This window comes from Spermophilus citellus (genome assembly GCF_964194105.1).
Source record: "Spermophilus citellus genome assembly, chromosome: 1".
In the NCBI taxonomy this organism is placed as follows: Eukaryota; Metazoa; Chordata; class Mammalia; order Rodentia; family Sciuridae; genus Spermophilus; species Spermophilus citellus.
Window position 1 is genome coordinate 238,252,549 of NC_138182.1, and position 23,340 is coordinate 238,275,888.

Sequence of the window (23,340 nt, forward strand, 5' to 3'; positions counted from 1 at the left end):
GTGTTTCACTTTTCTTAGCGTCCATTTATCTGATAAATTGGGGCAGATGCATTCCCTAGTGGGAAGGACCTGAGCAATATTTATTGTATATGCTTATCATGTTTCTTTTTTTCCAGATTGTATTTATTTATTTATTTTTGCATGTGTCGATTTTTTTTATTCCAAAGTGTTTTATTCTTTTGATGCTATTATAAATTGAATTGCTTTCTTAATTTTATTTTTGGATTGTTCATTTGTAAAGTATAGAATTACAATCAGTCTTCACATATTGATATTATTCCATGAAACCTGCTAAACTCTTTTATTAGTTCTAATAGGTTTTTTAAAAATTTTTATTGTTGGTTGTTCAAAACATTACATAGTTCTTTTTTTTTAAGAGAGAGTGAGAGAGGGAGAGAGAGAGAGAGAGAGAGAGAGAGAGAGAGAGAGAGAGAGAGAGAATTTTAATATTTATTTATCTATTCTTTATTTTATCGGCGGACACAGCGTCTTCGTTTGTATGTGGTGCTGAGGATCGAACCCGGGCCGCACGCACGCCAGGCGAGCGCGCTACCGCTTGAGCCACATCCCCAGCCCCACATAGTTCTTGATATATCATATTTCACACTTTGATTCAAGTGGGTTATGAACTCCCATTTTTACCCCGTATACAGATTGCAGAATCACATCAGTTACACATCCATTGATTTACCTATTGCCATACTAGTGTCTGTTGTATTCTGCTGCCTTTCCTATCCTCTACTATCCCCCCTCCCCTCTCCTCCCCTCCCCTCTTCTCTCTCTACCCCCTCTACTGTAATTCATTTCTCTCCCTTGTATTATTTTTCCCTTTCCCCTCACTTTCTCTTGTATGTAATTTTGTATAACCCTGAGGGTCTCCTTCCATTTGCAAGCAATTTCCCTTCTCTCTCCCTTTCCCTCCCACCTCTCATCCCTGTTTAATGTTAATCTTCTTCTCATGCTCTTTGTCCCTACTCTGTTCTTAGTTACTCTCCTTATATCAAAGAAGACATTCTTTAGGCTCTTTCCTAAAGGGAACTTTCCCTAATCTTCAGCTGATGGACTCTGGGTTTTAGAAAGAATTTCTGATTGGTATCTGGGTAGGGAGCTGTGATTTTGCATTATAACAGCCGACTAAGGGTTTTCTTTGCGTGATCTAATTTCTTTTTTTTCCTGGTCATCCAAGTCAAGCATTCCCTTAGCCAAACTATCTATCTGTTTTGCCTCTAGAAACTTCTTGGCTATTAGTTCTTGCCTTGCAACTTGTGATAGCAGTACAAGGGTTGGGAATCCTGGTTTCACTCTGGCTGTGTTGCCTGTTACCGTGATTACATCTACCATGGCTACTTGGTGCTGCCTCCTGACCTCGGCTACTTCCACAGCTCTGCCATCCTCACTGACCCAGGGAGTCTAGTTCATGGAAGCATCCTTCGCCATTGCCACAGCCCCATAGAGTATGGTCAGCACTAAGCTCCTACAGATGCCAGTGCCTTCTCACTAACAGGGCCATTGTGGGACTGGTGAGGGGTTAAGTCACTTTTGCCTTCATGGACTCCTTTCTACATTAAAAAAAAATTAAAAACTGTATTTCACAACTATGTTAATATAAATATGAATATAGTTTTTTATTCTACCAGTTCATTTTTTTGCTTCCTCATTTAAAAGTAATTAAGTGCTCTGCCTGTTGTGCCTAGGGATAAGTCAGTCCTAATCACTAATGTTTCTCCTTCTTGACAAAGTGAAGGGCATGTCCTCTGGATCTTCCTGGCAAATAAAATCTGGTTGCACTTACTACATCTATTCTAACCTCCCTGAACCTTCTGATGGCCTCCTTACTACTGTGAAAAAGCAGTTTTATAATTTCCATTTACCTGTAGGCCTTCTCCTACCTAAGTTCCAGGGAGCCAGCTCAGTGGTGCCCTAAGATTGATGGCATATTTAGAGGGCTCCTGTATCCAAATCTCTCCCTATCCACTCCTGCTCTTTCTCTGCCCTTCCAACAATCTCGAGATACCCTCTCACACGTGGACCCTGGCCCCAGGTGGCCCTTTGATCCTCTTGCTGAGTAAGCTCTTTCCTCTCAGAGCAGAGACTGATTTCTCTGTTGGGGCTAGGTGACCAGTTTTCCGTTCAGGAGCAGTGAGGGGAGGCAGGGACTCATCTTAAGGAGACAAGAACAATTTTGTAAATAATCTGTCTCAGGCCTGGTCTGAGAGAGAGATGGTCTTGATGAATTGCTTTCAATTTCTAATTTTTTAGATTTCCAAGGTTATCTGAAATTGTAGTCATGGCTTTTCTTTTCATGTCAGAGAGCACTATTGTTGTTACTTGAAAATATACTTCTACGCATGACTTTACAGCATATTATTTGTAGAGGGCCAGGTATGGATCTTAATTTACTGTTATCACAAGTTGCAAGATGTCAGGGAAAGGGAAGAATCAAGTGTTAGAGTTGAGATCACCACTAGCCAATCAAAACCCTTCCCCTAAAAGAGCAAGGGTGAAAGAGAAAAAGGTGGTTGGGCTTCATGTTGGCATTCCTCCCTGTATGATCCTTCTGGATATTGTTATTTGGTTTCTTTCTGCTTAATTGATAAACTTGTTTATTGTTTCATAACTATTGAATGCTCACAGTGTGGTCAGCTTTTAAATTTTTATGGACAAATGTTTGTATTACACAATCATTTTCGGTGCCTAGTGCTCAGATTCCAAGGATGAGACAGGGGTATTTATGTAATTTTGTATTTTTGAGGATGGCTGCTTTAACATACAGTCATCCCAGGACACTGAACATCTGATGAGCGTACAATGAAGAATTTGTTTTGTTGTTGCCTGGTAGAACTAATTAAACACAGGGATGGACAAACAAGTCAAACCAGTATGCTCCTCTGATTCATCCATCCAAGAAATCTCAAGAGAATAAGATCTGTCTCAATTGATATCTTCATCGCTATAAATCACTCTGGCTTTTCTAGTTCTAGGTAAATAACAATCTACAAAAAAAAGTAATAATATACTTTAAAAGTATATTATTCCCAGACTAATGACTCAGAATTGGTTTATATTCTTTTGGGGAACAAATTCATACTATCATATCTAAAATTTACAAGAATTTAGTATAAAGTGAGTCCATTCCATGGGTATAACAATGAGATGTGGAGATAACATGCTTTTGGAGGATCAGCCTATGTAAGTCAAGATGGTACATGTGTGTTCCTTTTCACGTGGGAGGGGAAACTGGCACTGATGTAAAGATAGGAGGCTATATAGGTAGCTCTTTCATTTTGGGAGGATTGGGTGGGTGAAAATCATTCCATAAATTGGGAAGATCCAGATTTCAATGGGATCATGTCGAGGTCTTGAGGGTAGAAGGTGAGACTATACTTAAGAAGACGTGAAGTGAAATTTCTTCTAACTGACCTGCCTTAAGCCCTTTGTTAACTTCTCCATTTTCTCATCTGTAAAATGAGAATAATAGGAATTTTCCACGTGGAGTGATCGTAAGAAATAAATGAATTCATAAAGCATTTAGAATACCACCTGGCTCATAATAAGCCAGTTAATAGTAATAAGTGTTAACTGCCATCATCATTATCACGAGTGCTGCCATCCTCGTCGTCGTCATCATCATCATCATCAATCTCTATCTCACGTGTAGTCTCCTGGGCATGAGAAAAACTGAGTTCTCATAAATACGATTCCATTAACTCATACCCCAACAAACTGAAGGAGTTCAGATGGCCTGAAGTCTATAAAGATATCCAATAACTGACTTTTATAATTATCCACTAATTTTCCTTCATACTTTTCTTGATACTATTTCTGGAAAAAAGGTGTTATGGGTTGAATTGTGTCCCCTGGAAAGATACCATTGAAGTCCAAACCATCTAGGCCTCAGAATGTGATCTTATTTGGAAATAAATACACTTGTTGCAGACATAATTGGTACAAATGACATGACACTGAACTGTGTGTATGGGAGGGGGGTCCTAATCCAATATAACTGTGTATTTATAAAGTGGAGGAAATTTGGACACAGGAATTCACAGAGGGAAAATGATATGAAGATACACAGAGAAGTCAGCTTCATGATGGTGGGGATTGCAGAGATGAATGTCCAGGCCAAGGAATGACAAGAATTGCTGGAAAATACCAGAAATAAAAGACGCATGGAAGGATTCTCTCCCCCTGGTTTCAGAGGGAACATGGCCCTTCCTATATCTTGATTTCAGACTTCAGCTTTCAGAACTGTCAGACAATAAATTTCTGTTATTGTGAGACACCCAATTTCCGGTTCTTTGTTACAGAAGCCATAAGAAATAATACAGAATGGGATGGAAAAACGCCACTGGAGGGATAACATAGTGTCATGACTTAACTTACCAGATCACTGGAAGCTAGGATGGTGTTCAAAGGCTGAGAAGCTGTCACTTCATGTTTCTTCTGTTTTGACAAAATCCTGTTAATCTTATTTTTTTCTCTCATTTTACTCTAAGATCTGCTTTTATTTCTGAAATCTATTAGTGTATGTCCTTTTATTTTTAAAAAATAATTTCAGAGTATCATAATTACATTTAGTATTTGGGTTCATTTTGACAAAATAATACATTTAAGGATTTTGATTTCAATCCCTATACACGCTCCCCTTTCCCTTCCCTCCTCCCTTCACCCTGTTCTTTCTTCTTTCTTTTATTGATCTTCCTTTCACTCCTTTTATATATGAGTTTTGTTTGGATATATATATATATATATATATATATATATATATATATATATATTTCATGTACATATATATTACACACACATACTTGTACAGGTGAAATTCTTTTTTACATTTATATATGTATGTAACAAGCTATTTTTGCTTCATTTCATATTTCTACCCCCCTTCCCTTCCTCCCTGCCTCCTTCTCTCCTGTTCTTAACTTCACTAATCTATCTTACATCCTTATGATATCCAATCTCCTTTCTTTCAACCTTCTTTCTATTTTGCTCTAACTTCCACATATGAGAGAATTCATTTAGCTCTTGATTTTCTGAGTCTGGCTTATTTCACTTAGCATGACTTTCTCCATTTCCATGCATTTACCAGCAAATGCCATTATTTAATTTTTCTTTGTGTAAAACTCCAGTGTGTGTGTGTGTGTGTGTGTGTGTGTGTGTGTGTGTGCGTGTGCGCGCGCGCGTAGCTCACAATTTTTTGATCCATTCATCTGTTGGTGGGTATCTGGGTTGATTCCATCATAGCTAAATTAAGATTTGCTTTTTAAGGGACGATTTCCTAACTATCGCAAGAGTGGTAACCTTATGAACATACACTCTTTCTACACATTTGAACAAATCTTCCCAGATTTTGTGTTATCGTTCATCCATTCACTCCTTCATTCATGTCTTCTTGAATCGGGGCAGAGTGACAAAGCAACAGACAACCTGTTCAGATTGCGTGGAGCCACAGTCATCCCTTTCCTGGTGCCCTTTCAGAGCGGAGGAAAAGTGCCTGGTCTTCGTGCTGATTTCTCCACCAAGAGTTCTCCCTTTTCTCCCTCACTAAACATCAATACCATTTGATTATTTTCAGAGCACTAGAAGCCTCTCTTTGTGCTGCAGGGTTCAACTAGATTCCCTCACATATTATACCACTTAAATTTTCCTATTTCCAAAAACTGCTATTGGGCACATTTCATTTGCCAGAGCTAGTGTAATCTTTCCACAGTGATGCACTCAGATCCAGGGTGTTCAGGCCAAGATTTATTTGTTTTCAAATACTTTTTTTTCCCCCTGATGACCTAAAATATCCTTCCAGAATTACCAAGTCCTATTTTTATTTTGTACAAATGACCATATAGTCAAATTTAAAATTTCACATATATATAACCTGTAATAAAAGAAAGATGCAGAGTTTGTGAAATTAACCCATTAGTTAATATTCTCTGGACTCTAGTTTACCACCCCTCAACTTCCATAGGATGATACGGTTTTGTTCAAGTCAGCAGTCCATTGTTTTTGGAGGTTTCCATGACCATTTTCCAAAACGCTTTCTGCAGACAATCTGTAGAGAGCCCTACATTTTCCACAGAAGAAATGAGTGATCACTTACCCTCCTGATTCCATTGTGCTTGTTAGTAATGTATATGAAACACATAACTTTAAAAACACATAGCATGCTTTTGCAGAGGTCTCCAACAAGGGCATGAACAAGGGCACATGCCTATGTATCAAAAGGATCCTGCTTTGTATGTTTTTTAAAGGAGCTGTGGGAGTAGCTTTAGTTCCTTCTGCTCCTTGATTAAATCTTGATTAAAATCAGTGCAGTAGTTGTGGAACGGGAAGCAGTCCTCTCCTTACTTCCCCTGCTGTAGGTTACATCACTTGATTGCTTGAGACAGCTAAAGGTGCTTTGGTAGTAAAAGGAGAGCAAGATTAATGGGCAGTCATTTCCATAGTAACAGCAAAGCACTCTGGGAAACAGAGCCACTTGGGAGCTGGAGTTACACATGCCAGGATTTTGGCTCCCATGGCAACAGCAGAGTGTGGGGTGGGGATGAGCACGCTAGGAAACTTAGCAAAGGTCTGCTTAGTGAAGACAATGTATAATCAGAGTTGTCAATCTATTTTAAAATCTGAAGTTAAAATAAATCAAATTTCAGACCACAAGCTGATGCGAAACATTTAAAACGCACTGTACATCCACTGAAAATTTCTGAAGCATAAGCACAAATAGTTTAAGAACTATCCAATTGTGACAACTTGTTAGTTTAAAAAAATCCAATTACCCAAATTTTTGTCCCAGAGTAGTTGCAGAAAATTACACAATTAGAGCAATTTTTCTCAGCTGCTTCACTATAGAAAATGAAAGTAATTATACAAAAATAGGGTAAAATACTTCCATAACTGCAAGTTAGAGTTTTGCTTTCCTTAGAAGAAATTCTGTTTTCCTTTTAGATAATCATCTCAACGAAAAGCTGAAGAGAGCCAGCAGTAAAAGGAGAAAGCAATAGCTAAAAGAAGAATAGAGAACAAAGCAAAAGGTGAGTGAAATACTTAATGACTCATGAGAGGCTGAAAAGAATTCAGAAGGGCCTAAGAATGCAGTATCCCAATTACAATGAGTAAAAGAAATCTGACACAAAATCGTATTCCTCTTGCTTTTATTAACATTGGAGTTAAAGCTTTTGAAGGTCTCCTTTGTCCTGCATAATGTTATAGTGCATTCAAGGATACCAACATCCACTTAGGAATAGACATTCTCTTCTATTCATCCCTTCTGGGTCAGGTCTACATAGATGGTGGAATAGAATTTTGGAAATTACCTGTTGAATTAAGAATAGGTTCATTGCTAATCAAGTTATTAACTCATTAAGTCCCAAGTTTTCAATTCTGACAATGTGATAAATGTTCAAATATTATTTCAAAGTGACTATAAATGGTATATTTATTGCTCAGTGTAAGTTTTTGTAGGTTTTCCATCTCTCGGGTGATGGAACAAAATAAATTAAGGCAAGTCTGCATGTTTCTATCCACAATGCACTAAGAAGTTATTACTGGAAGAATTGACTGAGATTATATTGAGTGTGCACTATGAATTTGGAAAAAAAAATTTAGTGATTCAATCCTGTCCTTCCCTGGTTGTCTATTCTTTATTGACATTTTGTGCCTAGTGGGATCTGCTGAGATGTCATTTAGGCATGTGAAAGATCTGGCAGTAGTATCTCAGAGAAGAGCAAATCTTATTTGTTAAGTACCATTACAACATCTATATCCCTAGGTCTTAAAAAGAAGGATTACTGTAAGGACCATCTATGGGAATGCCTATAGGCACCAGCACCTATAATCTATGAGTTGTTCTTCTCCTTTGCCATCTGCACTGTTAGCGATATTTTGCTGGGATCCTGATTCACGGTCTATCGTTGGTTGATCTATGAATTGGTGCCTAAGTTAGGTTGGTTAGTCAGTCACTATGCAGGATTTTGAAATTTGGGACTCAGTGAGCTTCAGTCTGTCACCTGACTAAAGCTATAAATTGTAAAAGTTTGAAGTTATTAGTGATCATTGTTTTCCCATATGAATAAGGCTTCAAGAGAAAAGAAAGAGATACCAGAGAAAGGCAGAGACAGGAGATAGAGGCTTGGCTTAGATGATGGTCAGCACCTTCTCTAGTTGTTCCTGATGCCCAGCAGAATCTGAATTTCTTGTGGCTTGACTGTGTCCTCCCAATAGATTCTTTCTTCTGTTTTTTTTTTTTTTTCTCAAGTTTGCTCAAGCTGGGTGTCTACCTCTTGCCACTGAGAGTCCCAATTAATGTAACAGCCTCTTCTCAAATCCACTAAAACACATGATAAAGGGAAGAAAGTAAAACAATAACCTAGACAGAAAACACATTGTAGGAAATAAAGCAGGGAGACAAAAAGTAATTGCATAGTTTTGCTTTTCTTGCAGTTTGGTGATTTGTGAGAAAGGCAATAGGGCTTAGAAGTCACTACAATCAGCAACTCATCATAGGAAACAAGACCAACTTGAGTAAAAATACAGCAAAATCAGAAAGTGGCATCTTTTCTAACAACCTGTAGAAGGTGGCAAGAATCTAAGCTGAAATCCTCATTTAGACCATGTTACGGTTTGGATCTGAGATGCCTGTCTGCTGCCTGGCTGTTATGAGGTGAGCAGCTTTCCTCCACCAGATACCGCCTGCTATGATGTCCTGCCTCATCATAGGAAACCTCTGAAACTGTGAGTCAAAATAGATGTTTTCTCCTTTTAAGTTGTTTTTCTCATGTATTTGGTCACAGTGACAGAAACCTCATTAACACAGAAAATAGGTATTGAAAAGTGGGGTATTGCTGACTATGCCTGACCATAAGCTTTGGAAGTGGTTTTCAAGAGGAGTTTGGAAACATTTGGAGAAAAAGACTAAAGAAATTTGGAATATTTTAAATGGAGCTTAGGGGATGATCCTGGTGGGAGATCAGAATGCTGATAGGACAGTAAAGTCTGTGTTGATGAAGTTTCGGGTGGAAACGAGGACTCTATTAAAAATTGTACCAGAGGTCATTTGTTGCATAATGGCAAAGAAATGGTCTACCTTTTTTCTATACCCTGAGACTTGGTTTGTGTGAGGGTGAGTTTAAAGGTAATAGATCAATAAATCTGATCAGGAAATTTCAAGGCAAGATAGGATTCGGTTAGTGGTATGGGTGTTACTGGATGCTTTTAGGCAGATTTAGAGTGAGAACTGGGAGTGAAAAGCAGAGTAGAAAGATTTGGAAAAACCTTCAGTTTTTGCCCAGAACATACACATTTAAAGATGTGACAAAGGAGGGTTGCTAAAGAGACTAGTGTCATTAAAAAGAAGACAAGTACTTTGTCTGGGACAATAGGGAGGATGCCTTGAGGAAGCAGAAAAACTCATTGCAGGGTCATGAGCATAAAAATATAAACTCATTTGAAAAACGTTGCTATAAGAAGAAAGTCTGGGATGTCCTACTGGCACAGGGCTGCCTAAGGAATTATTTTTCTGGGATTTTGCTTCTCTGTGTTCAGCTATCCAACCACTCAGAGGCCACTGCAGCTGTGGTTCAAGGGAGCCCAGCTATTGTTCTTGCTGATGGCAAACCTTGGTGTTGTTCACATGGCGCTAGTTTTGCAGACATGCAGAATGCAAACATTCTGAGGTCATGGAGACTTCCACTGAGATTTCAAAGGAAAGGCTGCGAAGCCAGGCAGTATGAAGTAAAATCAGACTCCCTGCGAGCAGCGCCTGACAGGGCAATGCAAGAAGCTTCGAGAGTGAAGCCAAAGCTGCAGTGGAGACCCTGGGAAGCTAGAGATGCCAGGGACATGAAACCACAGGCAGTGCGCAGCACCTGCCCAAGAACGGGGGCATGTGGGCTGCAGCTAGCAAAGCCATGGAGGTGGGACTCGCCAAACTCTTTGAACCTTGAATTATGCCACTGTCTGCCCCAGATGCCAATCATAAAGCTAGAGGATTTAATGTTTAGCCATGCTGAATTTCAGTCTTGCTTTGGTCTAAGTCCTCCTTGCTATTTTCCTATGTGTCCCTTTTGGAATATGAATGTTTACCCTGTGCTATTGTATCCTGGAAGTATGTAGCTTTCCTTTAGATTTTACAAGGGCTCATAACTAAGAGATTGCCTTGAGTCTCAGAGGAAACTTTGGGCTTAGCCTTTAGAACAATGCTGGAAGTGTTAAGACTCTGGACATGAGCCTTTGAGGGTCAGGGGTGGAATGTTATGATTTGGATCTGAAATGTTCTCCAAAAGCTTGTGGTTCCCAGTGCATGATTTTTCAGAGGTGGGGTCTTTGGAAGGTGATCTGATCATGAGAACTTTGACCTCATCAATGGATTATCCCATTTTTGAACTCAGCTGATTGGGCTCTTGGGAGGTAGTAGAAACTTAAGAGGTGGGGCTTAGTTGAAGGAATTGAGTAATTGAGGGCATGTTCCTTAAGGAAATATTGGAACCCTGACCCTTTCTGTCCCTCTGCTCCCTTGGCTACATGAGATGAACAGCTTTCCTCCACCATATGCTTCCCACCATGAAGCTCTGCCTCACTATGGGCCAAAAAGCAACGGAGCCAGCTAACCATGGATTAGAACATCTGAAACTGTGAGACAACATAAATCTTTCCTCCTTTCAATCCCCCCACCCCACCCCAGGGATTTCATCACAGTGACAGAGAGCTGACTAGTATAGGCTATGGTTCTTTGTGGCCTTGTAAGGTATGCTAAGTAGGTTCTTTCAGATTGCAAGGAACATTGACACACTCAGGAAACTAGTCTAACATCCAGATTATAAGGGTTTTTAAAAGAGAGAGCAGAGGAAACAGGAGGGAAGCTAATTCAAGATGATTCCCCTCGACCAAAGGACTTTGTTTCCACATTGCACGGGCTCACTAAGTGCCTGGCACAACAGGTGAAAATGGATCTTCTTCAAGACATATTGCTGGGTATTTCAGAACATTGAGGACAAGGAGAAAACCTTAAATATCTCCTTAGAGAAGGAAAAGAGACAGGTCATATACAAAGTAGCAGGAATCAGAATTGCTTCTGATGTGTCAATAGCAACCCTGGTGGGATAATGCCTTCAAAATCATTTCCTATCTAGAAGTCTATCTCCAAAGCAACTGCCAATTAAATAGAAGTGTAGAATAAATACATTTCAAACATGTAAGATCTCCATGTCATTTTCCTGCATATTTTCTAAGGAAACCATTTAGGAAGTTGTCTTGCTAAAAGAAAAGAAAACCCAGAAATAGGAATACATGGGGAAAGATAATCAGAACACAAAGGGATCTGGAGGACTGGGGGGGGATCCCAGGATGACAACTGTGACTAGGTTTAGAGGTTCACTAGTCCACATTGAAGCAGGTTCAAAAATCTGTTCCCTTGGTTCCATGTCAATAACTTCACTTCTCCCAGTGACAAAAGGTAAGTCTAGTGAGAGTCAGGGGAGCTGTATTAGTTATCTGTTGCTGTCTAAAATTATGTCACAGACATTTGCCTTGGAACAATATGCACCTGTTGTCTGAGAGTTTCCATGGGCCAGGAGTCTGGACACAAGTAAGCTGGATCCTCCTCTCAGGGTCCAGGCTACAAACCACTTCTCAGCCATGGCTGAGTTCTCCAGCCCAGTGTCATGTGGTTGTTGGCATATTTTGCATCCTTGTAGTTATTGTACTAAGGTCCTGTTTTCTTGGTGTCTCTCTGGACCACTCTTTGCTCCTAGAGACACCCACAGTTCACGTAGCCCTCTTACAACTTAGCAGCTTCAGCCTGCCTTCCTTTTTTTTTTTTTTTTTTTTTTTTTTGGTACTAGGGATTGAACCCAGGGGTATTTAACTTCTGAGCCACATTCCCACCCATTTTTAAATTTTTAAAATTTTATTTTACAGACATAGTCTCATTGAGTTGCTAAGTGCCTCAGTAAGGCACTTACTGAGGCTGGCTTTGAACTCTTGATCCTCCTGCCTCAGCCTCCCACGTGGCTGGGATTACAGGCCCCAGTGGCAGTTCTTTCTTTAAGACCTGCAGAAAAACCCCTCTCTCTCAGACTGCTCAGGTGGAGTCTTAGGTAATGTGGCCTAGTCAAGGGAGTGACTAGTGACCCTCAGCCTCTGTTATATTCTATCTGCAGAAATAAATCACAGGCTCTGTCTGCCCTCAAGGAGAGAGGGGTTTATACAAGAGCATGACTCATGAGGGGGGAACCTTAGGGTATTCTACCACAGAAACTATTAATTTGGCTGATTAAATACATAACGATGGTGGTATATGACTGAGATTGAGTGATAAGGCAATAAAGAAGTATTTTCCCACATAGTCGTGCAGATGTTTGATGGTCTTCTAATCAACACATTGGCAAAAGCTTTCAGATGGCTACAGTGAAGCAATAAAAATCTTCCTAAATATGAGAAATTACCACATATATGCATATGCTTTTTCACTGAATATTATATTTGTGAGAATCACTATGTTGTTGGGTATAGTGGCAACGTATCCTTTTATATTGCTATATAGTATTCTGATGCATGGAAATACCACATTTATCTATTCATTCTACTGCTAATATAAGTTTAGTTTGTTTCTAGTTTCTGGTTTTTATGAATGTTGATGCTCCAAACACCTCTGTGAATGTGCTGTAGTTCACCTATACAATTTCTTAATCTTATATTAAAGTATTTACAAAAAACTACAATAAATACTGTGTTTAATGGTGAAATATTGAAGCATTTCCTTTGAAATAAGGATGAAATAAGGATCTATATCGTCACTTCTTTTCAACATTTTACTAGAGATTCTAGGCAATAAAAATGCCTATGAAAATGTATAAACTATAAGAACTAAAGAAAGAAAAATAAAATTGTTGTTATTTGAAGACTAAATATTTTTTATATTGAACATTTTAAGATATAGGTAAGCTATTGTAATTAGTAAGTGAATTTATGAAGGCCAGGTTATAAAAGTTGGTTGTTTTGTACTTACAGAATATGTTTGCTTGCATGTAGACCACAAGAAGTTTACTCCAAAAGTTTAATCTATTATTTTTTTTTTTTTGCAGTGCTAGAATTGGACCCAGGGCCATGTACAAACAACAAATAATTAACAATTTTAATTAAACATTAATTATTTAATTTTGAACAAAAAAAACCATATTCTTAGAAATTAGTTCAATAAAAGATATATGAAACTGCTCCACAAGAAATACAAAATATTACTGAGATAAATAAGATAATTCAATATCATTCAGATGTCAGTTCTTACCATGTTGATTTATAGATTTAGAGGATCTCCATCAATATCCCAAATGTTTGTTTTGAGGAACTTGACAAGCTGATTCTAAAGTTTATATGAAAATTCAAAGGGTCAAGAGAAGCAAAGATGCGTTTTATGGAGAATAAAGTTGAAGGACCTATATCAGCAGATTTTAAGACATGTTAATAAATTACAGTAATCAACACAGTGTAATAATGGCACAAGAATGGACACAGACCAACAGACGTGATATAGAGTGCAGAAGCAGAACCACCCATACACAGTCACTTGTTTAAGACAGAGGTGCCAACAAGGTTCAGTGGAAGGAAAAGATGTCCTTGGCATTCAGGATGTTGAAGAATTGGATGTTTATATGGGGAATATTGAAAACTGAGCCTTACTTCACACTATGCATCAAAATTAGTTTGAGGTGGATGACAGCTTTGAAAGTAAAAGCTAACATAAACTTTTGAGGAAAACATAGAAGAATATCTTCATAGTCTTGGGCAGTAGATGAAGATTTCTTTGAGGGAAAAAAATTGATAAAATGCCCTTCATTAAAATCGAGAATTTCTGTCCATCAAAACACCTCATTAAAGACATAAAAAATGATGGGGATGTAGCTCAATGATAAAGTGCTTGCCTGGCATTCATGAGGCCCTGGGCTTCATCCCCAGCATCAAAAACAAAGCAAAACAAAACATGAAAATGCAAGCCACACACTAGAAGATAATTGCATTACATACATACAACAAAGAACTCATTTCTAGAATATAAATAGGACTCCAAAAAGAAAAGGAATAGATAGACAATCCAGTGGGGAAATGGGAAACAACTTGAATAGGAAACTCATGAATGGCTAATGAAAATACAAAAAAGGCACTTTACATCTTTACAAATTGCAATTATGAGACTACTATACATTCAACATAAGTACTAAAACAAGTATAAGAAAACACACACACAAACAGAAAAATCAGTGACAGTTCTAATTCTAGGTAAGGCTGTCGAGCAATTAGAGCTTTTGCACACTGATGGTGGGAGTGCAAACTGGTACAGATATGTGGAAGCCTGTTGGGAAGTAGATAATAAGATAAATGTGTGTATATCCAACAGGCCAGAAAGTTTACATGTAGATGGATAAACAAAAATAGATATGTATGCAAACCAAGCTGTTTTACATTAAATTAACTAATTGAAAATTTGTTTTCATCCACTAAATGAATGATGCATAGAACTAACCAGCAATCTTTATTGTTCAGATCTGTGTTAACTACAACTCTCTTACACACATATTTCTCTCAGGGATAGACTTACTTTTAGCCACAAAGTACAAATTCCACCATCTTTGTGTTTTTGGCTTAAAGTGAATATAAGAAGAGTGTGAATATACATCTGGGTTGGTTTGTGTCTAGAGTTTAGTTTACTACAAGTCTGATATTTGGAAACTAACTCAGAATTGGCATCAAAAACAAATATGAAGATATTACTGATCAGAAGAAGTGAATTTGTATGTAGACTAAAAAAAGAAGGAAGTTTACTCTAAAAGTTAGGTCTTCTTTTTTTTTTTTTCTTCCTGTGCTGAGGACTGAATCCAGGGTCTTAACCCATACTACTTAAGTGCTCTACCACTGAGCTAAGCTCTCAGGGATAATGGTGATGATAGTAACAGGCTATTTGCATTGCATCAAATTCAATAAGAAATCACAGAATTTGAGGATTCTGACCAAATGAAATGTTCTATTTGTTAATGATTAGATTTTTAAAAGAGCCTAACTAAAAAAAATGTAAGCATAGAAGGTACAAGCTAGTAAATAGAATATAGAAAGGCTCTGTTACTAACTAATGAGGTTTCCTTAGAGATTCAGAGTCTTTTTGAAAAAGGGTTAACAGAAGCAGTCTGAAAGACATACAGGCCAGGCATGGGGGCGCATGGCTCGGAGGCTGAGGCAGGAGAATCAGGAGTTCAAAGCCAGTCTTAATAACTTTGTGAGGTACTAAACAATTCAGTGAGACTCTGTCTCTAAATAAAATACAAAAAAGGGCTGGGGATGTGGCTCAGTGGTCAAGTGCCCCTGAGTTCAATCCCTGGTACCCGCCCCCTCAAAAAAAAGGACGTACAGGAATTAATGTCATTTTAACCAGTATGTTTACTCTTCTCTTAATTATCCTTAATATATGTGTGCATGGCTATATGTTGTTGTTGTTGTTGTTGTTGTTGTTATGGTTTGGATGCAAGGTGTCCCCCCAAAGCTCATGTGTGAGATAATGCAAAAAATTTCAGAGGAGAAATGATTGGGTTATATCAGATATGTATTCCTATGAAAACTTTTTAAAAATCACATAATCAGTGAGTTAATCCCTAATGAGATTAACTGAGTGGTAACTGGAGGCAGGTGGGCTGGTGGCTGATGGAAGTGGTTTATTGGAGGTGTGGCTATGGGGGTCTCACACACTCCTGAGCAGTGGAATTTGGGTTTCCTCTGTGTGAAGCGGACTGGCTGCAAAACAAACCTAAGAAAAGAAGGCAGCGGAAAAAAACACACTACACAGAAAGTAATTTTGAAAAGCAGGGGTGGGACACCTCTTTGACCTTAGGGGTCAAGGGAAGAGAGCGAGCGAGAACCCATATTGGCTTTGTTATATATGGGGGGAACTTCAAAGGTTTTCCAAAGAATGTTCTTCTGTCAAATAAGGTAGGAGGTGGGCTGTCAGGCCCAATGGGTCATGCCCAATTACGGAACTGTGAGAGTAGCCTTCCTAGCCTAGCAAGTGCATTGTGTAATCCATTAAGTGGGAGGAGCCACAAAATCACTGGCAATGCCAAACCAAAATCTCCTTGGCTCAAGGCTGAGTGAAGACACTAGATAGCTTGGGAGTGGCTTCCCAGATATTTTGTATCTGGAGTGTGGAGTCTCTCTCTCCTTTCTGATCACCATGTGAGCTGCTTCCCTCTGCCACACTCTTCTGCCATGATGTTCTGCCTCAGCTTGAGCCCTGAGGAATGGAGCTGGCCTTCTATGGACTAAGCTCCATGAGCCCTCAAATAAGCCTCTCCTCCTTCACAATTGTTCTGGTCGTATCCTTTTAGTCACAGCAAAGGAAAAAGCTGATTAAGGCAAGATTGTATTAATATTTTACATTTTTATATTTATCTTGTCTTTATTATTCAAACAACATCTATCTCAACTTTAGTATCATCAGGAAGATGAAATGGGCAGCATTTGCCCACTGTGTTTGGTGCCTGGTTCCTCTTTCTCCTTCCAACCTTGATTTTGTATATTCTCTTCTTACCTTGGTGATCCCCATCATCACCACACTTTTAGTCCTTTCCCCCATAGGTACCAATTTGATTTGATTAAGTTGACTTGTAAAAGTGCAAAACTTGCTTCTATAGTGTTGTATGCATGCACTACATGTAAGCTGCATTCACTTAGTAATAAAAGAGACACAGCTAAGGCAGCTTCAGCATATGAAGGTTTGTTTTTCTCATGCAACAGGAGGTCTGGAACTTGATAGCAGGTGGCAATGGTACCCTAGGTAAAGGTCTCTGTAGTTATCTCAACCTTTTCTTAATGGTCCCAACATGACTGTTCCTGCTCCTACCATTATATCGATGTTCCATGTGAGCTGCTTCCCTCTCCCAAATGACTCCTGCTACATGGATTGGAATTGTGTCCTAGACTATCCATGGTGGTAAGGGAGATTGGTTTTCTAGTCTTTTATGTGGGTATATTGCCATCTAGAATAAAGTTGGGATTGGTTAGCATGAGGGTGGGGAAGAACGTATATTGGGCAGGCAATCAGCTGTCCCTGCCACAACATGTTTTCTTGCCTGCATTCTGCTAGGGTTCAAGCTGAAGGTCAAATGAACGAACCTCTAGCTATGGAACTTTGGGCATTGGCAAAGGATGATGCTTTTATGGGAATCTCTAATTCTCATCCATGTGGGCAAGAGTTTAATCTATTTCCTCCTAAGGCAGGCCTCTATAAAGGTATGGTTGGGAATTCATGTGTGACCTGAGCTCTTTTATCATTGAATGGATATTTATGCTGCTTTACCTCTGAGGTTACGGAAAGGGAAGGAGTGAGCTTGTGGCTCTAATTTCTGCTTTTTAGAGTCAAACATGGGTGGTGGTACAGGTGGGCCACTCAACAAAGGTAGAATAAAAACTATAAGGGAGAAAAATCTCAGCATTAAACGAATCATTAGACTGGGTCTAAATAGATCCCAGTGAATTTTCTATAAATAGTGACTTTCCGGAAGACGACAGTTGTACCCCTGGGATGGTTCCTAGGAACATAGAGACTATTGCAGGAAGTTGTGTCCTCTCTAGGGAAGTTCCCATATCTGCATAGAGAGCTCTGGCTGCAAGCTGCAGTCTAGGTGGGCTGAAACTGTATAACTTTAGGTGCTACAGTTTCCTTCTCCAGGGACAAACACACCTCTGCCTCCTCACTTTGGATGCTGCCACTGCTACCTAATGGGACACTACTAGAGCCGTGATCTTCATATCTGTGGAACCAGGTCACACCTGCTATGCCTCCAGACTGGAGATTCTTACAGTTATATTTGCAAATAAAGAAGGAAAATGCATCCTATGCGCTCTGTTTAGCTGTGGGAAGTTCCATGTCAGGGTTCCTTGAGCCTTCCAACATTACAAGGTTAATGTGATTCTTGGAACTTCTGCACCCCCCTTTAAACTTGTCTAACCCCTTTCTGCCAGTGGGATGCTAAGCTTCCAGGCAGGCTGGGTAGGTGAGTTCTGAAATCAACACTGTGCTTTGTGGAAGAACCCTCACTGTTGGCATCCAGGATGTGTTGCTGGTTCTATTCTCTTCTTCCCTTATCCTAAATTCTCTCAGGAAGTCCATCTTTCCTGGTCTCTATTGGACTAATATGAACATGTCCATATATAACTCTAACCTGTAATAGCAACTTGGGGTCAAGGCTTTTATTTCAATGGAGGCTCATTATAAATTAGAAATCAGGAGATATCAGATATGTATTCCTATGAAAACTTTAAAAAATCACTCAATGGCTAAAAGTAAATAATTTTCTTCAGAGCTTAGTCCATTTGAAGAGCTATAACAAATTACCTTAGAATGGAGAATTTATAAACAATATAAATTTATATTTTATAGTTCTAGAGGCTGGGAAGTCCAAGATCAAGGTACCAGTAGATTTGGTATCCAGTGAGGGCTCCCTCTCAGCTTCAGAAATGGCACCCTGGTTGCGTCCTCACTTGGTGAAAGGGGTAAACAAGGTCCCTCGGGCCTCTTTTACAAGGTCACTACATTTATTCATGAAGGCTTTGCCTCATGGCCTAGTCATCTCCCAAAAGCCCTACCTCTTAACACCATCATCAGTGATTCAGGTCTCAACATATAAATTTTGGAGGAAGGAGCTACAAACATTCAGACCACAGCAAGTAGGTATGATTTAACGTCTGGCTAATTGAGTTCTAGTCTCAAAATATACACTGTTAGCAGAACTAGGCTCTGGAAAGAAATGATCCACCTGGGTTACTCTGATCGTGTGTGTGTGGGGGGGGGGGTGGGTAGAGGTGGATAAATCTGTGAAGTCTAAACTGTTGTCTACCAATGACTCTGAATAAATAGAAAAAATAAAAAATAGCAGAGGAATAACAATAATTTGAGGAATAAGAGAGGCAGATTGAAAACTAAAATATTAGCTCCATTCCTAATAAGAGAGCTGATGGGAGGATGTGACTTTGTGTCTGTTAGACAAGATAGACAGACTTTTGCACGCAATCACTCCAGTGCTGGGCTGGGGCAGGCTGGGAGAAGGAACGGCATTGCTGAGCTAAGCATGGCTGATGTTCCTTCCAGGAAACACCATAAATCATCCCGTTTTGTTAGGGATAATGTAAGACAAAGGCCAAGAACAGCCAGAGTTGCGTTTTGGGAAAACAACCCCTCGTGGAACCCAGGGGTGGACAATGGCCTTTTCTTCTGGGGCTCAGCTGCCTGCTTCAAGTGGGCTGGGTGGCTGTTATGTCATCCCGGCATCCAGCTGAGTGTTCATGTTTGCTTTTCCTGCTTTATTTGCTTTCCAGGACTCAGTTCCCTCTTCAGATTCTCTTGCTCCCTTCATCACTGTGAAGTGCTCAGTTGTCATAAGTGTGGCTTTGATGCTAGTAGACACCATCGTTGCTTCAAAATATTTTCTCCCTCTGTGACTCTGAGGAGAAAGCCTCCCCTTCAGAACCCAGCTCCATAGTGGAGGATGAGTAAAGTGGATTAGCAAGAACCTACAGGGGCCCTAAGTAACTGCACTCCACTTCAAAGACTGTCTGCCCACGGAGCCCTCTTTTCACGTACGGCCTTGCATCTGAAGATTATGAACCCCTAGAATATTCTGAAGTGGCTACTGAAGAATCTTGTGAAGTCAAGACACAAAGAGCCATTTTGTTCTCAGAAATGCCTACATTTATACTACTGAGAGTCTCGCACTTATATATTATGTCTCCTGCTCTATCCTGCTGATTTCAATCTGGCGGGACTGCCACATGTCTTTGTACTCTGTACCGCACATGTGCATATGGCGCATGCTAAATATAAATGCTGCTTGGCAGGATCCTTTTTTTTTCTTCCTTTGTTTCTGAAAATGTAGTGAAGAAAATGTGGAATGTGTGTCCTCTCCAAAATGAGACTCTCAGGAAGTGGGATTATCTTGACAACAAGCCGCATATTTTGCATATTATTTCGGCATGTGGCAGCGGTGACAGTGGTGACTGTCTGCTGCCTTGTCTGGTCAAATTGAGACTGTTGAGTAAGTTTGTATCCTTTCTTCTATGGATCCAGGTAAATTCCTACATTGCTGGGCCACTTGACTATCTTTCCAGGGCTGGATTTCTCTCCACCCAGGGACTAGTCAGGTTGTGTAGTAACTAGTGACTGAATCTTGCCCTGGAGAAACACTGCGTTTCCACACTGCGTTTCCTATTCATGCTGTGTTTGCTCTTAGTTGGTGAGGGTCCTGCTCATCACAGTCACCCCAGGGCAGGCTGATGGAGGTTGTGTCTTGACACGTGTGTCCATTATCACTGCAGTGATGGGTTGGTGATGTGACCAGTCACCCTCTGGCTGTGAGAGCTTCTCCTGGAACTAACTGATATCACTTCTGCTTAATCTTTATCGGACAAAGTAAGTCCCATACCCTGCCTAACTTCAGAGAAGAGCAGGGAACTATCTCCTACCATGTACCCGAAGGGCAGAGAATTAGAAGAATTTTGCTCCTTACAGCAATAACTACTGCATCCCCTGCCAGAAATATGAGTGGATAACTGCTCATGCTGTTGATGAGGCACCCACTAATGGTGCCACTGGGAGAAGAGAGCAAGACTGTGCAGGGTTAACGCTATTCCATAAGGGTTCCTCATAGAGCAGCTCTGTCTTGAAACAGTGCTTAGATTCTTAAAGAAGTACCATAGCTTGAGGTCAGGATTAGGGATAGTAAGGCGAAGGACACAAAAACACACAGCTGTATACTCTGCTTCCAGTCTCTGGAGCTGGGCTGAGTCCCAAATGCAGTGCAGCACGAAGTCCAGAATGGAGCAAATGTGAGAATCAGTGGAGTGCTATCGGAGCTTCCAGGAGCCGATCTGTTCCTGCTGTCTCCACCAGGCTTCCCGGTATCCTGTGGGCTCTGCTCCTGCCAAACCACTGCTCTGATTTCTATTGTTGGCAGTGGGGACTTTAGCAGGGCTGTGATTGCAGGGAGTGTGGTTTGTTAGATCTTAAGGACTGGGGAAAGTCCCAGAGCCACTTAGCAGGTGAAGAATCACCACTGTTTCTGTGCCGACTTCCAGGGCCTCACATCTCTGGACTGATTGCACTGAGCACAGGCAAAACCCAAAGGGGGACTGCCTGTTCAGAGGGCAGTTGAGAGGGCTTTACCTAGTGACACTGATCACAGTTGGCAGGGGGCCACTGGAGGAGAGGCGGCCGGCATGTTGCTTCTCATCACCTGGCCCAGACAGGTGACTCCTGTACCAGTGGAGGAGAGCAGCAAGGCTCTCTGGGGAAACCCAGAAGAGGTAGCAAGACTGAATCCTCTGTCCACGACAGCTTGGCATAATGTGAAGCTCAGCAATTTTTAGCAGGATTCTGCTAATGAATGTGGAACCAGGGGACTGGCAGCTCTATTTCCTGTGGTATTAACATTTTTTGCTTTATTTTAATGAGGAAAATGATATTCTTCTTAGTTTCCTATTCATTGTACCCGGTTTGGGAGGGTATGACATTTAACAACAGTGCTTTGAAAAATATTAAGCATTATACAAATATGAGGAATTGTTGCTGTTATTATTCTAATGGAGCACACATGTAGCTTGGAATCAGCCTTAATATTGAGGGATATTTAAGGGATTAGGAGGGACTCTGTACCTATTGGGTAGCGCTTTAGGATGGGCTTCGTAGAAAGGGCCAACTAATCTGGCCATATTAAATCCATTTTTAGAAGCGAAATACCCAAATTCTATATTAATAAACTGCAAACGCAGACATAGATCATAAGACTTGATCATCTCACATCAGATACAACAGCCTCATAAATTATAAAATATGTCAGGCGATTAACTCTAATTTGAAGCTGTAACTTGATTATCTTCTGGGTAAAAGGAGGAAATGGCTTTGGGTGGGGGTTGTGTTCCCAAGTTTCTTAATATGGAGATGCTGTCAAAATGAAGTTGGTAGGGTGCTTGCCCCGCATGCACAAGGCTCTGGGTTCAATTCCCAGCACCACACACAGAAAAGAAAAAATGAAGTGGGGATCGGGCTGGGGTTGTGGCTCAGTGGCAGAGCGCTTGCCTAGCACATGTGAGGCACTGGGTTCGATTCTCAGCACCACATAAAAATAAATAAATAAAAGTTATTAAAAAATGAAGTAGGGAGGGAGAGAGAAGGCTGCATTTATATGGTGGACTTGGAGATGAATCTAGACAATTCAGGAAAAAATGATGTGGTATACTTATATCAGATTCCCAAGACTTCAAGAAACTACAGTTAAGTCTCCCTGATTCAGATGAATTGAAGGTTAAGGTCAGTGTGCACTAGTGAAAATTTCAGTTATAAATCGTTTTGAAAGACATCCACTTGTGCAGTTTTTCAAGTATAGAAAATTGCAAAACTAATGGATAGGAGAGTGAGGCCAAATACAGATCCATCCAAGCCTGCCTAATTATCTTGATTGTTGTTTGCATGCAAATGATTAGTATCACTTAGAGTAGTCTCTAAAACAGTTTATTGTTTAAAATAGGTCTACTGCTTGCTTTTTATTTTAAAAAATTAATTTAGCTAGCAAGCTTGTCTTACTGTTCAGGAGAAAATTTCAGTCATGTTGAGGATGAAGTACCCTGATTTCTGATGTGCTTCTATATCAGGAAGTTATAGTGCCTGTCCCCATACACCTCCTTGTCTCATTGTTCCATGTGTAGCAGGCAGAGGCTGCATAACTATTTAAGGAGTTCAAAACTATCTGCTATTCTGGATAAGAAAACCAGATATTGATTTATTTAAAATTGCTTCATAATTTCCCTAAATCTTTTTTTATACATTTTCCCCCTCACCTAGTAGGTCAGATGGCATAATTTCTAGGCTGTATGACAGGGTAAGTGAATTTTCCACTGGTACCCATTAGCCCAGCCTTTCCATACTTTGCTTTGGCTGGTCTTTCATTCAACTCCTTCTACTTCCTCTCAAGCAAGTTCACAATGAAACTTCAAGTCCATCAAGGGAAGGGCTTGTGAACATTTTATTCATCTCCTTATTGTCCTGCAAAGTATTTAGGGGGGATACAGTGATGCCTTAGTACATGGTTGCTTACAAGAGTAAATCAATGTATCTATTAGCTGTCAGAGTTGATAAATCCACATTAAGAATTACATACTATTGGGCATTTTCATAAGAAGTAATCCTGGAACTCATGGGAATGAAATCTGTTTTGGACTTTAGACATGGGAACAGGCAGGTGAATAGCATCACTCTACATAGGTGATTGTTAGCTCTGTTCACCTGGGTGCAAGCTTATTCACCTGGGTACAGTG